Below are 15,162 nucleotides of genomic sequence, written 5' to 3'. Positions count from 1 at the left end.
CCAAGCCATTTTTAACTCACGGACAATTACAAGGGCAAGAGGCCAGAGTTTGCTCTCAGCTAGGGAGGAAGGATGGTTTGCTGTGAATGTGCTGGATTCAAGTCCTGGCTGCCTGTGTGAGCTGGGCTGAGACCACGAATCCTTCTGTGCCTTAGTTCCCTGCCGGGAACATGGGAGGGAAAATGATACAGTCAGAAATTCACAGTGGGGCTGTGAGGATGAATGATTTTTATGGCGATGGGGCCGTATGAGCACCAAGACAGATAGTTACACAGGTGTAGCTCAGTGCTAATTCACCAGGTCTCTCCAGTCCTTTACCTGCTGTCTGGTCCTCCCCCTCCTCCTAGCTGCTCCACCAGACATGCCCCCTGCCCAGCCTACTTCAAAGTGACATCCACCAGATCTGGTAAGTTTCACTTTGCTGCTCCATTACCCTTGAGCGGAAGGAGCAAGGGAGCAAACTATCCTCTGCCGGTCAATTTCACCTTGGAGCCGGCCATGCCGCAGACACAGCATAGGACGCTGCTGGAGCAAGGAGATGGGAGATGGACAGACAGACGAGAGTGGGAATTAAGTGGGAAGAGGAGCAGGGCCACTTGGGGTCGGGGGGGCAAGTGGGGCAATTTGCCCCGGGCCCTGCAGGGGCCCCCATGGAATACAGTATTCTGTAGTATTGCAACTTTTTCTTATGGAAGGGGCCCCCGAAATTGCTTTGCCCCAGGGCCCCTGAATCCTCTGGGCAGCCCTGAAGAGGAGAAAGAAAGAAAGAAAGAAAGAAGGGAAGGTGGGAAGTGAAAGGAAGGAAGGAAGGTGGGAAGTGGAAGGAAGGAAGGAGGAAAGGTGGGAAGTGGAAGGAAGGAGGAAAGGTGGGAAGTGGAATGAAGGTGGGAAGTGGAAGGGGAGAAGTGGAAGGGGAGAAGACAGTCTGTGGAACGAGACAGACGAAAGGAAAGGGAACAGCTCAGCAGGGGCCTAGGGAATGAGACGGGTCAGGAGGAAAAAGCAACAGAAAGAAACGGAGCCCGACTGCCTTAGACTGTTGTGCAGTGATGGCCACTATGCAAAGGGTTCATGGTCCAATTAGAATCCACATGGCCCCAAGCAGGCCGTACAAATCCCGTGTAGCCTGATCGCAGGCAGCTGTGATGTGGGAGCGGCAGGCAGGGCGCTAGATGGAGGAAGTTAAGTCCAGAGAAGACACGTGCAGGGCAAGGGGTCTAACAGGGGACGGGAAGGAGTAAAATTTGCTCTGGTTTTACTGGGAGGAAGCACTCCTATGGCATGAGCGTTCCGTGTAATGAGCAGTGGTTGGGGTAAGGAGAAACGGCAGCTGAGTAGGGATCCTTCCAAAGCCGTGTCATTGCTCCAAGCAAAGGCTCACGTTGCTTGCTCAGGGGTTCATCACAAACTCTTTCAGACACTACGTTGTTTGGGGCGGGGGCGAGAAAAAAACCCACCCTGAGAAATAGGCGCACGTCGCGACTGCCATAACTAGACCGAGCAGAAAATGTTCCGTCGGCTTTTTGTCAACGGGAAATTGGTTTTGCTTTTCAGCTCTTCCCCCCGGAAAAAAATCAATAAAAATGATTTTTCTTTTCCTTTTTGTTGACTTTTTTCATAGGGAAAAAAAGAAACGTCCCGACTCTCTCTAGTCAGGGGCTTGCAGACCAGACACATCTTAAAATAGGTATTTTTGCGTAACTCTCACTTGTCCCATTGTTTCTTTTTACTCCCCCGTCTGTTTGTATCCATCTGTTGTCTCTTGTCTTACAGGCAGATGGCAAGTTCTGTGGGGCAGGGCTGCCTTTTTGTTCTGGGTTTGTGCAGCCCCTAGCACAAGGGGACAAGGGGTAGCTCAGTGGTTTGAGCATTGGCCTGCTAAACCCAGGGTTGTGAGTTCAATCCTTGAGGGGGGCATTTAGGGATCTGGGGCAAAAATCTGTCCGGGGAATGGTCCTGCTTTGAGCAGGGGGTTGGACTAGATCCCTCCTGAGGTCCCTTCCCACCCTGATATTCTATGGGGTACTGGGCCTCCGAGAGCATATCATAGAATTCAAGATCTGAAGGGACCATTATGATCATCTAGTCTGACCTCCTGCAAGATGCAGGCCACATAAGCCGATCCACTCACTCCTGAACTAATTCTCTCCCTTGACTCTGCTGTTGAATGCTCCAAATGCGTGATTTAGAGACTTCAAGTAGCAGATAATCCACCAGCAAGCGACCCCTGCCCCATGCTTCGGAGGAAGGTGAAAAACCTCCAGGGCCACTGCCAATCTGCCCTGGAGGAAAATTCCTTCCCAACCCCAAATATGGCGATCAGCTGAACCCCGAGCATGTGGGCAAGACTCTCCAGCCAGACCCTCTGGAAAAGGCTAACAATATCCCAACATTGATCCTTTGTACTAATTACCAGTGTGGCACGTTATTGACCTATTGACTAAACCCGTTATCCTATCATACCATCCCCCTATATTATCATATAGTGGTGATAATTAATAACTATATTGTGATGGCTCTGAAAAGGTTAAGGAAGCTGAGAAATGTCACACAATAGGCCAGAGAAACACCCCCACCTGGTAGATGAAGCTCAGGTGAGACCTGCATATAAAGCCAGGCAGCTGGGAACGGGTGCAGTGAGGAAATCTGCAGCCAGGTGCTGTGCATTAGAGAGGGAAGGGGCAGGGGGAACCCAGGGGAAGAGTGGGAGCCTGGTCCTGAGGGAAGGGTGGAGAAGAAAGCCTTGGGGGGAGAGAGCAGCAAGGTTGGGGACTGAGCAGATCTTGGCTGGGTGTTGTATGGTCCCTGAGTCATGGGTGGGCCCAGGTTCCCTGACCAACCACTGGTGGAGGGGCATTTTGTGGGCAGTGGGTCCAGTGAGACTCGATACCCCTGAAGGGGAAACTGCGTAGTGAGCTGACCGGGAGGCCAAACCATGAAGAGGAAGGTACCACTCATGGAGTGAGAGAGGACAAAGGGTTGAGAGACGTCAAGGGAAGGCATCGGACTTGGAAGAGAACTGCTTCCCCCAGCGTCCAGGAGGAGCTGCCCCCCGCCGTGAGTGGACCCCAGGACAAAACTGGTGCCACAAAAAAGTCCCCGTTTTTGATTTTGAAAACATGGTTCCTTTAATTATTCGTTTCATATATTATTTGACGGCTGTTATTCAACCAGCTGTTCAGCTGGCTGAAGAATGCAAAAATTATTTATCTGGTAACTTCCTGACTCAGATCTAGTAGTTAGAACTGGTTTGAAGTGGAGGGCTCCCCTCTCCCATGGGAAGTTTTGATGAAAATGAAAAATAAAATGAAAAAAGTTGTTGACATTTTCCATTGGAAATTGTGCCTTGTCATTGAAAAACCATGAGCGGAACATTTTTGGCTGAAAACTATAAACTTTTAATCCCCAAAGTCTTCCCTTTTCAGCCTAAAAGTTTTCAATTTTTGTTTTTCTGACCACATGATTTGCCACAGATGCTGACACTTTCTACAAAAAAGTTTCACTTAGTTGTAAGTCCGATTTCCTATTGAAAAACAGTGGTAATGGAAAATTGTCAACCGGCCCGGCTAATAATGGAATTGCTTACTCCTAGCATTTGGTTATACCGCGAGTTAGTACGTGACAAGCAGTACGCAAAATGCATTAGGGAGGTTTTAGTATACGGCAGCAGGGGCCACACGGGCAGTCAGAGCGTGGCAGGCTAGTGCACTGTATATTTACACCTCAGCTTTCTGCACGCTGCGTCTAGCTAGCCGTGCACTATATTTTAGTGTTCTGTGTAGTGGAGGGCAGAATCTGATCAGTAGCCTTCTGTCTGCTCAAACTGAACTTCAGATTAATAATGAAAGATTTGGGGGGATTTTAGGAATAATAAATAAATATCTCCAGCACATTCTGCAAAGGAACGAACAACAGGTTGTGTCAGGTGAGAAAAGTACCCAAATATTCTATTCCTTGGTGGGTCTTTAATGAAGCACTTACAAGATCAAACAGCAAGAGGTGCCTCTCAGGGCCCCTTTAAAGCTGTAATTAATTGCAGAGTAACTAGCATATACTTGCTTTCACCAGCACCCCAGAGAGCAGGTTGATACCTCGATAAAGGTGCAAGTGCAAAGGAAGGTTAATTAACATTAAAAATTAACTGGCTAATTACATAGTTCTGACAGCTCAGTTCACTCTCCAGGAAAGGCGACGTGCTCAAGAGGTATTTCATCCCAGCCTGGCCCCTGGGGTTATTTCCGGGGATGACCTCAGAGAGTCAAAGACTGTAAGGCCAGAAGAGACCATCATGATCATCTAGTCTGACCTCCTGCACAACACAGAACCTCCCCCACCCAGTCCTGTGATAGATCCCCCGAACCTCTGGCTGAGTTTCTGATATTCTCAAATCTTGAGTTAAAGACTTCAAGGTACAGAGAATCCACCATTTCTTCTGGTTCAAACCAGCAAGTGAGCCGTGCCCCATGCTGCAGAGGAAGTCTGCAGATAAAACCCCAAGGTCTCTGCCAATCTGAGTTGGGGAAAAATTCCTTCCAACCCCAAATATGGCGATCAGTTAGACCCTGAGCATGTTGGCAAGACCCACCAGCCAGACACCTGGGAAAGAATTATCTGTGACTGATCCTTGAGGAACCCCACTAGTAACCTCCCTCCAGCCTGACAGGTCACCTTTTGACAATCTCCCCTTTAACCAGTTCCTTACCCACCTCTCAGTTCTTTTGTTAGCATCCATCTTCTCCAATTTTACTAATAATTGGAACTGTACTAAATGCTTTACTGAAATCCAGGTAGATTAGATCTACTGTTATTTCCTTTGTCTAGGAAATTGGTTGTCTTCTCAAAGAAAGACATCAGGTTGGTCTGGCATGATCTACCCTTTGTAAAACTATGTTCTATTTTATCCCAATTACCATTTACCACTATGTGCCTAACTACTCTCTCTTTCAAAATTTGTTCCAAGACCTTGCATACAATTGAAGTCAAATTAACGGACCTGTAGTTTCCCAGATCAATTTTCCCCTCCTTTCTTAGATATAGGTACTGCATTTGCAATTCTCCAGTCATAGGTACAACCCCTGAGTTTATGGAGTCATTAAAAATCCTTCCTACTGAGTTTGCAGTTTCATGTGCCAATTCCTTTAATGTTCTTGGATGGAGATTATCTGGGCCTCCTGCTTTGCTCCTGTTAATCTGTTTGAGTTTGGCTTCCACCTCAGATGTGGTCCTTCTACTTCCATATCCTCATTCCCATTGATCTCTCTGTCCACTGTCCCCAGGCTCCTCATTATATTTATTAAAAACTGAGGAATGGTTGTCAAGTGTTGGTGATGCCTGGATTATTTTTAATCTCCATCCCATCCTCAGTGCTTGGCTGTCCCACTTCTTCTTTCTTTCTTGTTATTTATATGGCTAAAGAACCTTTTTAATTTTACTTGGTTTTAATTTCCTTTGCAAGGTGCAACTCTGCTTGGTTTTTGGCAGTTCTCATTTCCCCTGTATAGAATCATAGATTATTAGGGTTGGAAGGGACCTCAAGAGATCTAGTCTAACCCGCTGCTCAAAGCACGACCAATCCCCCCTCAAGGATTAAACTCACAACCCTGGGTTTAGCAGGCCAATGCTCAAACCACTGAGCTATTCCTCCCCCCCCATATGTGCTGACCTTCTTGCTGATCCATCTCATCTTCCGTTGCTTGTAGGCTTTCTGCTTTCTGTTAACCAGTTCGAGATGTTTGCTCATCCAGTTTGGTCTGCATCCTTTCCCTGTGAGTTTTTTCCCTTTGCTTGAGTGAATGCTCCAGATACTTTAAAAAAATTAAGGGAATTACTTAGGGAAGTGGTCTGGGGTGAAGAACTCAAGGATCTGAATGTGGAGGAGGCTTGGAATTAGTTTCTGCAAATTTGATTTAAAGTTTGCACTTTTGAAATCAAGGCCCCTAGTCAGAGACCTATTGTTGTTTATCCTTCCATTTAATTTAGACTGAATTAATTCATAATCATTCAAACCAAGGTTGTCCTCTACACCCAGCTCTTCCATGAGCAACTCGCTACTAAATCTAAAATAGCATCACATCTTGTTGGTTCAGTGACTATTTGGTGAAGGAATGTGTGGGCTATCACATCCAGGAGTATCTGGGCCCTACCATTATTAGCAGCACTTGTCTTCCCTCTGTATCTAGGAATATAAAGTCTCCCATCATCACAGAATTCCCAGTAGTATTTATTTCATTAAAAATATGAAAGAGGTCTGTATCCATATCCAGATCAGATCATAGGGGTCTGTAGCAGACCCCAAGTGCTATCCCAGTGGAGTCTGTGTTAGCTCTCTTTCCCAAAGTAATTTTGACCCAAACAGATTCTGTTTTATCCATTCCATCACTTATAAATTCTGTACCGTTTACCTCGTCACGAGTCTAGAATGCTACTCCACCACCTTTGCTTTTATTTCTGTCTTTTCTGAACAGCACATAGCCTTAAATACCCCTACGCCAGCCATAACTACTATTCCACCATGTTTCCATTACACCTGTCATATCTTGTTTAATCTCCTGCACCAGTAGTTCTAATTCCTTGCATTGGAGTACAGATATCTTAGTTGTTTCTGCTTGGCTTCATCCGATTTAGGCACAGTCATTTTACGGCCAGTATCGCTACTCTGACTGTTATTGTGAGTGGTATTAGCACTGTCTTTCCTCTCGCTGGCCATTCTCCTACCCTCTGTTGGTCCTTTCTCCATTGCTGTACCCTCTTTTACTTGACTTTCCTCCCACTCAATATTGCAATCAGACGGGAAGATTACCCGAGCGTTCCCCAACCCTAATCTCGAATTCCTAGCTTAAAGCTCTTTTAATCAGTTGCGCCAACCTCCATCCTAGCAGTCTATTTCCCTCCCTACTCAGGTGGGGTCCATCCCCTGGGAACAGTACTCTGTCCACGAATGCCTCCCAGTAGTCAAACATCCCAAGCCCTCCTTGGAGCACCATTGCCCGAGCCGTCTGTTGATCATCATAATCTTGTCTTGCCTTCACTGTCCTCCTCCAGGAACAGATACAATCCCACTGAAGATCACCTGAGCCTCCATTTCTTTAAGCACATTCCCCAGCCAGGCATAGCGTTCCTGGGTCTCTCCCAGGGAGAATCGAACAGTATCATTTGTTCCCACATGATGGACAATCAGTGGCTTCTTTCCTGCTGCCATTGGGATCCTCTTTGGCCTCAGGTCCACATCCCGTATCTTAGCTCCCAGCAGACAGCACACCCATCTGTTCTCCAGATCAGCTCTGATGACTGGCCTGTCTGTTCTTCTTAGTTGGGAGTCCCCGGTCGTGTAGACCTGCATCTTCCTAGTGTTGGTGAGATTCTTCAGCCTTCCCCCTCTTGTCAGCTGTTCTCACTTCTGAGAGTCATTCTCTGTCCTTCTGGAGCTCTGAACTCTGGCTATCTCCATTGTCTCTTCCCCGCCCCTTGGAGGACTAGCCACTCTGCTCTTCCATCTTGTCCTCCCACCTTCTGTTATTGCCTGCATCTCCCCTTCATTTTCCAACTCAGCAAACCTGTTCCTCAGCCCCGTTTCTCCTTCACTCGCTGGGCTTTTCCTCTGCTTGTTCTTGTAGTCACATGCTACGACTGGCCTCTTTCCTCATCCGGCAGTCTCCCCTCACAGTTCTCTGGTCCAGCTTGCACCTGCGAGTCATGAGGTTTTATTTCAGCCCCCTCTCTGCTGCCCTCCCTCCATCATCCGCTCCAATCGCCTTCGAAACACAACCAGTTTCTAGCTGCATCTCCGAAGCTCGGCTCTTCTCTTCCATCAGATCTAAGTGTCCTACAAACTAAGCACCTTTCAGGTACCTGCTCCAGGAGAATGTACACCCCACAGCTCCCACCTCCAGTCATCTCCATCGTCTCTTCCATTCCTTGGGTCGTTACCAGTGCTGTCTCTGGCCTTTCCTCCTAAGGAAAACAGCACACGCCCTCCCCCAAACTCCTACTCAAACGCCTCTGCTTTCAGTTCTGCTGCCTGGCCGATTGGCTGCCTTGATAGGCCTGCTGGTCAGGGAGCCCCACCCCCGAATCAAGGTTCAGCGGTGATCAAAGGCGCCACATCTCTCACAACACACTGCCCCCTACCAGACTTTGCAAGCTGAGACCAATCTGCAGGGTGAGGGGCCCAAAAGTCGTTTCATGAAACATGCGCAACATGCCGGGATCAATGGAGGCTCTGTGTGGAACCCCGTCTACAAGACAGCACACAGAGAACCCCCCCTAGAGGCAGATCCCCATCCGTCCCCGGGGAGGTGGGCAGAGGGAGGCCACAGCAAGGAGCTCTGCATGGCATGAGCTGGTGGCTCCCGAGCGCCCGAAGCATTAACAGAGCAAGTCACAGATCAGCCACTTTGGAGCTCCGTCTCCACCAGGCTCATGGGAGCAGGTGGCCACAGAGGCCTGGGATTGCTCTAACAACGGGGGACGTTGCCAAAGCCCGATAGGGATCAGCCGGGTTCTCTCCATTCACTGCCATGAGACATCCCCTCTCCCATGTTCTCCCCACCTTTGCTGCTGCCGCTCGGGATCCCGGGGTATTTAACAGCAGAATACCGTTACTTCCCACCCCCAGCTATGGCAACCAGGATGGGAGCAGGCAGGGCCCACGCTGGGCAGCAGGGGGCGCTCTCTTCCCCTTGAAGGCCGCCGCAGCGCCAGGGGGCACCCCATGGAGGGGGCCATTTTTAAAGGAGGGCAGTTCAGTATCACACGTGGCTCACGCCCACTGCCCAGCCTGCAGGGTGGCTGAGTGAAGGCCCCTGCTCTCCCAGTCCCCCCGCGTGCCTCCCTTCTCCAGCTTGGTTTACCTGGGGGGTCAGCCACAGAGCTCCTAGCTGTGGGAATAGCCAGGCTTTGAGGCTTCTCTGTGAGGCTACATCTACACTGTAAAACCAACAACCCCCTCCGCCCCCCGGCAGCGAACCTCGGAGCCCGGGAGTGGAGCGTCGGGCTCGTGCAGCCGGGCAGAGCGGACATGAATCACGCCCTGTGCGACCCTTCCCCTGGATAGCTCTGCCAATGCACTTGAAACCTCGCCCACAGCATCTGCTGCTTTCTCAGGCCTGGGCTGCCCACACCCAGCTCGGCCAGTGCCCCTAATCCTCACCCCCCCCACTAATGCAGCTCGGGCCTGACGCGCAGCCCCCCTCACCTCTGCTGTTGCCATCCCGGGTCTCTGCATGCTGCCTTCATGATACACACGAATCCTGCCCTGCACCGTGCCAGGCTCCTGAGCAGAGATGGTCCATGGCGGTGAATGGCACCGTGAGCTGGGCAAAGGGGCGGAGGAGGTGGGCATCTAGAATGAGCAGCTCTGGATTCCCAAAGCAGGACTTGAACTCAGCTCTCCTGAGGCGAGGCCCTCACTCACTGCCCCCCCTGTGCCCACTCTGAGGTGTCCCTACCTTGCCCATTTCACCCTTTGTGCTGCTGGGACAAGCTGGGTGTAGACGGACGCGTCCGCCTCTCCTCCCTGCAGGGGATGGGTTCAGGAGAAATGTTTGCCTCTCGCCACGCTCAGGCTGCAGAATCCTCTGCCGACAGCTCCTTCCTCAGAGACGTTCACAAGCAAATTGAAAATCTTCTTATTTGCAGAGGATTAGCGCAGCTCAGCCCCAGCTGATTTGCCAGGGGAGTTGGTTTGGAAGTTTATTGTATCACAGCCCGCGGCTTTTGTGAAGTGTTTGATGTGGAAGGTGATTTGGAAATGGTCTTCCCTTTGCCGAGGGACGAGCGAGGAGCGGATCGCATCACACCGCATGCACCGGTGAGTCTGTGCCTGGCTCTCGGCCTCCCCCCACCACACGGGCGACAAGGGTGCGGGAGTAGGGGTGAATCCATGACCCTCGCCCTAGTGGTTCCCCTACAGTGTTAGCTCACCGAAGGTACCAGTGTATTTCTGCTAAGGGTGCAGCCTCTGTCATCTTTTGCACGCACACTCTCAAGAACGCTACCCCATGCTCTGGGTCTCTCTAAACCTCCAATGGCCAGAAGCTGGAACCGGATAACAGGGGGTGGATCACTCAAAATCGCCCTGTTCTGTTCATTCCCTGTGGGGCACCTGGCATTGGCCACTGTTGGAAGACAGGACACTGAGCTAGGTGGACCTTTGGTCTGACCCAGTATGGCCGTTCTTATGTTCTCACTCTCACAGACAGGCGCCCACACTCCATTCCACGCACTCAGACACACTCTTGTGCACAAACAGACACACTCCGCAGCAAAAGCCCGTGTCCGTGTGTACATTCACACTCATGCATATTTAGACGCACTCCAGGAACACTCACACATGTATTGATTCTGCGAAACACACACACGCACGCATGCACACACACACACACACACACACACACACACACATTCCAGCTGGAACGTATCCCCAGGCGATCGTCTCTTGACCCGGAGCCGTCTCAGTCTCTCCCCACAGGCTAGGGCTAAAAAGAAGAGACAAATAATGAAAGGAAGCACCGAGTTATGGAGAAAGGGGAAGAGATGACACATCACACAAAAGCTATTTGACTAGTAATGGAGAGTCTAGTTGCTCTATCCACGTGCTGGAGACCGGGAAGCCACTCCTCCCAGTTTAGTGTCATCTCCAAACTTGCTAAGGGTGCAATCCACACCATCCTCCAGATCATTAATGAAGCATCAGGGAGCTCTCTGAAGGACTGGCTGGGTCAAGAATCAAGTAGGTGTATGTGTGAACATTGAGGAAAGGGATTAGAAAGAGGCTGAACAGAGCTGTTCCTACTTTGGGCTCTAGGAAATTAAAATATAACCTCTCTGCTCATCATTCCCACTCACAGGTGCTCAGGAATCCTTGGGGACATGCAGCCACCAGTGTGACGCTGGCAGAGTGTCTTCAGGCCAATTCACTTGTGTTAGATCAAAGTGATTGTTAAATGTAGACGTGTTTGGGTGTTTAAATGTCTTAAAACTAATGGGATGCTACATGTATTGTTTTTACTTATCGGGGTCCTGCATCATGTGCTAGCAAACATTTACATTGCAGACACCCCTGAAACTAAATAACTCCTCAGGCATCAAAGAAACCTTGTGGAATGCTAATGAAGGCCTTTATCAGAATGGCCATTGTGTGTGATGATTGGAGGTCAGCAACTCAAAGTGCATTCCTCACCCACCGTCATCAAAGGAAAAACCCGGGTGGGGAGAGATACTGTCAGCTGACTTTCTGGCCGAAGAAGCTATAACTATGGATTCATGGAAAGATCCTGCATCGCTACAGTTTGGACTCAGATGCCAGGTGGCGATCCCCAGAGACAATCGAGGTTCCCTGAAAAAACGGTTTGGGAAACGAGCAGTTTATTACATCCTGGTCACCGTTTGGGATTAGAAACGGTGACTCACCTGTGCAGATATTTAACCTGCTTTAACCTCTCAATAACTCTCACTTCCTTTTCTTAGCGAACAAACCTTTAGTTTGTTTGCTATAGAATTGGCTGCCAGCGTTGTCTTTCATAGAAGACCTGAGGTACCAGTTGATCTGTGGTAAGTGACTCGTCTCTTGGGACTGGGATGAACCGGATGTGATGTGACCTTTTATCACAAAGCCACGTTGCCTGGGTGGCAAGATAGGCTGGAGAGTCCAAGGGGACTGTCTGTGACTCCATGGTGCGATTAGGATAGTGATCCAGGAGTTCACGTGTGTTACTGGTTTGGTGAAATCGAGGTGGGGTGTCTGCCCTCTTTCTGACAGTCTGGTCCGAGGTCAGCACTTGCCGCTGGGAGTCACTCCAGACAGCAGGACAATGCCAAACAAAGCAATAGTGGTGGGAGCAAAGCCCAAGCAGTGCCCCAGGAGCGTGCCTGACCCCGCAGCTGTCAGGTGTGAATGATTACTGAGGCCCACAACTGGGTCCAGTGAGAGCCAGTGGTAATCTAGGGGGCCAGCTCTCCTCTGCCCATCTGCTCCCACCCGGTGAAGGCTGCATCCCAGGCCTGGGTCCACTTCTGTTTTGTGGTATCAGCTCTGTGCTACCACCTGCTGCGGTTCTGTGAATGTCAGCTCTACACAGCTGATTGCTGCTCCTGCTGTCACCAGCCCAGTCCAGTCAACCAGACCAAGGAATGAATCACCTGATGATCACCTGTTCTGTTCATTCCCTCTGGAGCACCTGGCACTGGCCACTGTCGGCAGACAGGATACTGGGCTCGATGGACCTTTGGTCTGACCCAGTGTGGCCGTTATTATTTTCTTATGTTCTTAAACAAGAGAACCCAGAGCAAACCACAACATCTCCACTCCCTGGGGTGGCCGCCTCATTTCTAGAGCACAACCCGCCACCCGCTCTTGCTGAGCTTGAATGCCTGTTTCCAAATGAGCAGCCACCGCCTGTGCATTCGGTGTGACCCGCTCACTCCCGGGCAATTGCTACGCCCCGTCGTCAGTACGTCCGCAGTCACGATCGGTCATTTATACAATCAGAACAGGGGCAAATTCCCCTGCAGGGCAGGACACCCGGACACACCATGGGTGAGCAACGTGACAATTCACGTAAATGAGCCTTACCAAATGAGCTGGCTCTGGCCTTTTGCCCCATAGGAGGAGCAGAGAATTCCCTCCCTCTAAGCCATGTAGCTGGGGAGTTTACACATGCACGTGGTGGGGTGCACATGTGAGCTTGTGTGATAACAGTAGCCAGGAGCAGGCATCTTCTTTCGTTCAGAGACGCGGGGACCCAGGTACCTGGCTAACACGACAGTACTAGCTCAGGGCTTGATCCTGAGAGTGCAGCTTCACCTGCTTTGGAGCTTTTCGTGCTCCGTACATGTAAAGAGCATTTAAAAGCAGCCTTGAGCAAGCGTCTGAGACTTTTCCTCGTGCAGGTGAATTCCTGGCCAGCTTAAACCTTATGGAGCTGCCTCTGTGCACGCTTCCCTTTCCCCCCTTCAACACAGAGGATGTGTCTTGGGCTTGTCATTGATGGGCTGGGATAGGCGGGATGGGGCCTGAGTGACCACCGCTCTGACCAATCCTCGACAGCGGAGAGGTTCCTTGTGGACATTGTAGCTGACACAATTCAGAGCAGCCATTAGGGTGCTTTACATTTTGCCAGGGGCTGTTTTGGCCCGAGGATCAGGATTGGTCTGAGCAGTTCAGGGAGGAGCCCATCGGTTTCAGTGTGAGCTGTGAGTATTTGGCACCTGTCTGAGTCAAATCCTCTATGAACAATACAGAGGTCAGAAGACAGATAATGTGCTTGTCACGTTCCAGCATCAGGGGAAGCCATGTGCCCCCTCAAGGGCCCTCCTCCTACAGCTGGGTCTCCTCATGCTAAGCTGTTTTAGGACACTTGTTTCCCAGTATGGCTAGCAAAGGAAATCAACTTCAACAGGAGAAAGATGTGGGTCAGCGGAGATTGTGCAGCGAACAGCAGTGGTAACACCAACCCTTCCCGCCCTCACTTGTCAGCCAGGGACCTTCTTTGGTTACAAACCACCAGCTGATTCAAGAAACCCAGAGGAGACACAGTGCCAAAGAAACTGAGTAGCTGATGAAAATCCCAAACCACGAGACTATTGGAGGGGTCTCACTGGAGCTTGGGATATGAAAATGTAAGGCAGACCCATCATCTGGAGGCTTCTGTGGTACAGGGACTCTCTGCACCGGGGTAAATGTCACCTCTCGTTCATAAATGCTCAGTCTGTGATGGGTGGAAAAGGCCCAAGTTTACCAAGGGTATTTCCTGAGTGATGCTGACTTAACGTAACAGCTCCATCCCCTCAGCACTGCTGAGTATTTGTGTAATTGTCTGTGGAAGTGCAAGTTGTGTAGCAATATTCTGTCAGTTCCTCCCAGCCTTGATAGCTCCTGCTAGAGTTCGGGTCCCACTGGAAGCACTAATGCATTTGTCCCTGGCAATCCATGTAGTTGTGGCTTGTTCCTGATGTCACCATGACGCGGGGATGGAATTAACAGGCGTGTAGTACTAAGAGCACTTAGCTACGACAACCTCAGCTGACTGTGTCTGACAGCAGCGCCAGGTCATGAACCCTAAGGGGATGTAGCAACCACCCACCCATTGTTCAGATTGCGCAATGAATATCGGACTCAGATCTTAAAGGGACTTCAAGAGGAGGGAGGCTGGATGGCTCAGGGGATTGGCAATGAAATATGGAGCCTTCCACAGCTAAGGGTGTGGTGTGGTCTGAATTTAGCTTCTGTTTATCGTGGCCAAGTGTTGCACCCGGCAAATGTTTTTTGGTGGCATCTCTGAAGTGAGTCGTGTTCCATTGGGAGCTTCTTAATTCAAAACACTGAAACTTGAGGGTCAATGACATAACCATGAACCATACTTAAAAATCACCCTCCCTCAGCGGGCCAACACTGGCGCTATGGGCCAGGTAAACCCTGCTGAACATCACCAGCTCACATATCACTCAATAAACTCCCAACACCTTGTCCTAGGATACCTGGAAGGATTCTCTCGAATCAGGAAGAAATGCACATTCCCCCTCCCTGGAACATTCCAAGCTGGGTGGAAAGGTTTAGTCCAAAGGTATCAATGGATAGATGTCCACATCACATCAAGAAAAAAAGATCTCCATAGCTTGAACTAGTTCTTGCTGACAGCCTCAGAGGAGAAATCTAAGACTGCATAGGCCAGGGTGTCTGAATTACACTCTCCTTAGAGCAGTTCCCACAGGGATTAAATAACCCAACATGTCCAAATCGCTGAAATGTTTGGGGCCTGATTAACTCAAGTTTGCATCAAGAGCCTGGGCCAGCTTCTATTTTGGCCAATCTTGATTTGCCTGTTCCTAGTTGAACCCTAGGAAGACGAGGTGAATTAGTGCATAGTGCGATTCACCAGAGTTGGTGGTAGGCTCAACTAGGGAGCCTTTCACTTCAGGGTCATGGGTTCAAATCCAGGACAGGTCAGCAGGGAGTGAAGGTTGTTTCTATTCAGTGGCTAAGAGTGATGGAAGTTGGCACCATCTAATGGCTAGTGAGGGGTTCATGGGAAGTGGGTTGATAGGTATCCATGTTACTCAACTGCTTATCTGGTCCCCATCACCATGGTACATGGACACTTCACAAACTTTAGAGTATTTCGCCTCAAACACTTCCCTGTGCAGCAGGGCAGGGGGTCATGGAGT

Source organism: Mauremys mutica, chromosome 19 (assembly GCF_020497125.1).
Source record: "Mauremys mutica isolate MM-2020 ecotype Southern chromosome 19, ASM2049712v1, whole genome shotgun sequence".
Lineage (NCBI taxonomy): Eukaryota > Metazoa > Chordata > Testudines > Geoemydidae > Mauremys > Mauremys mutica.
Note: the sequence above shows the minus strand (reverse complement) of the source record.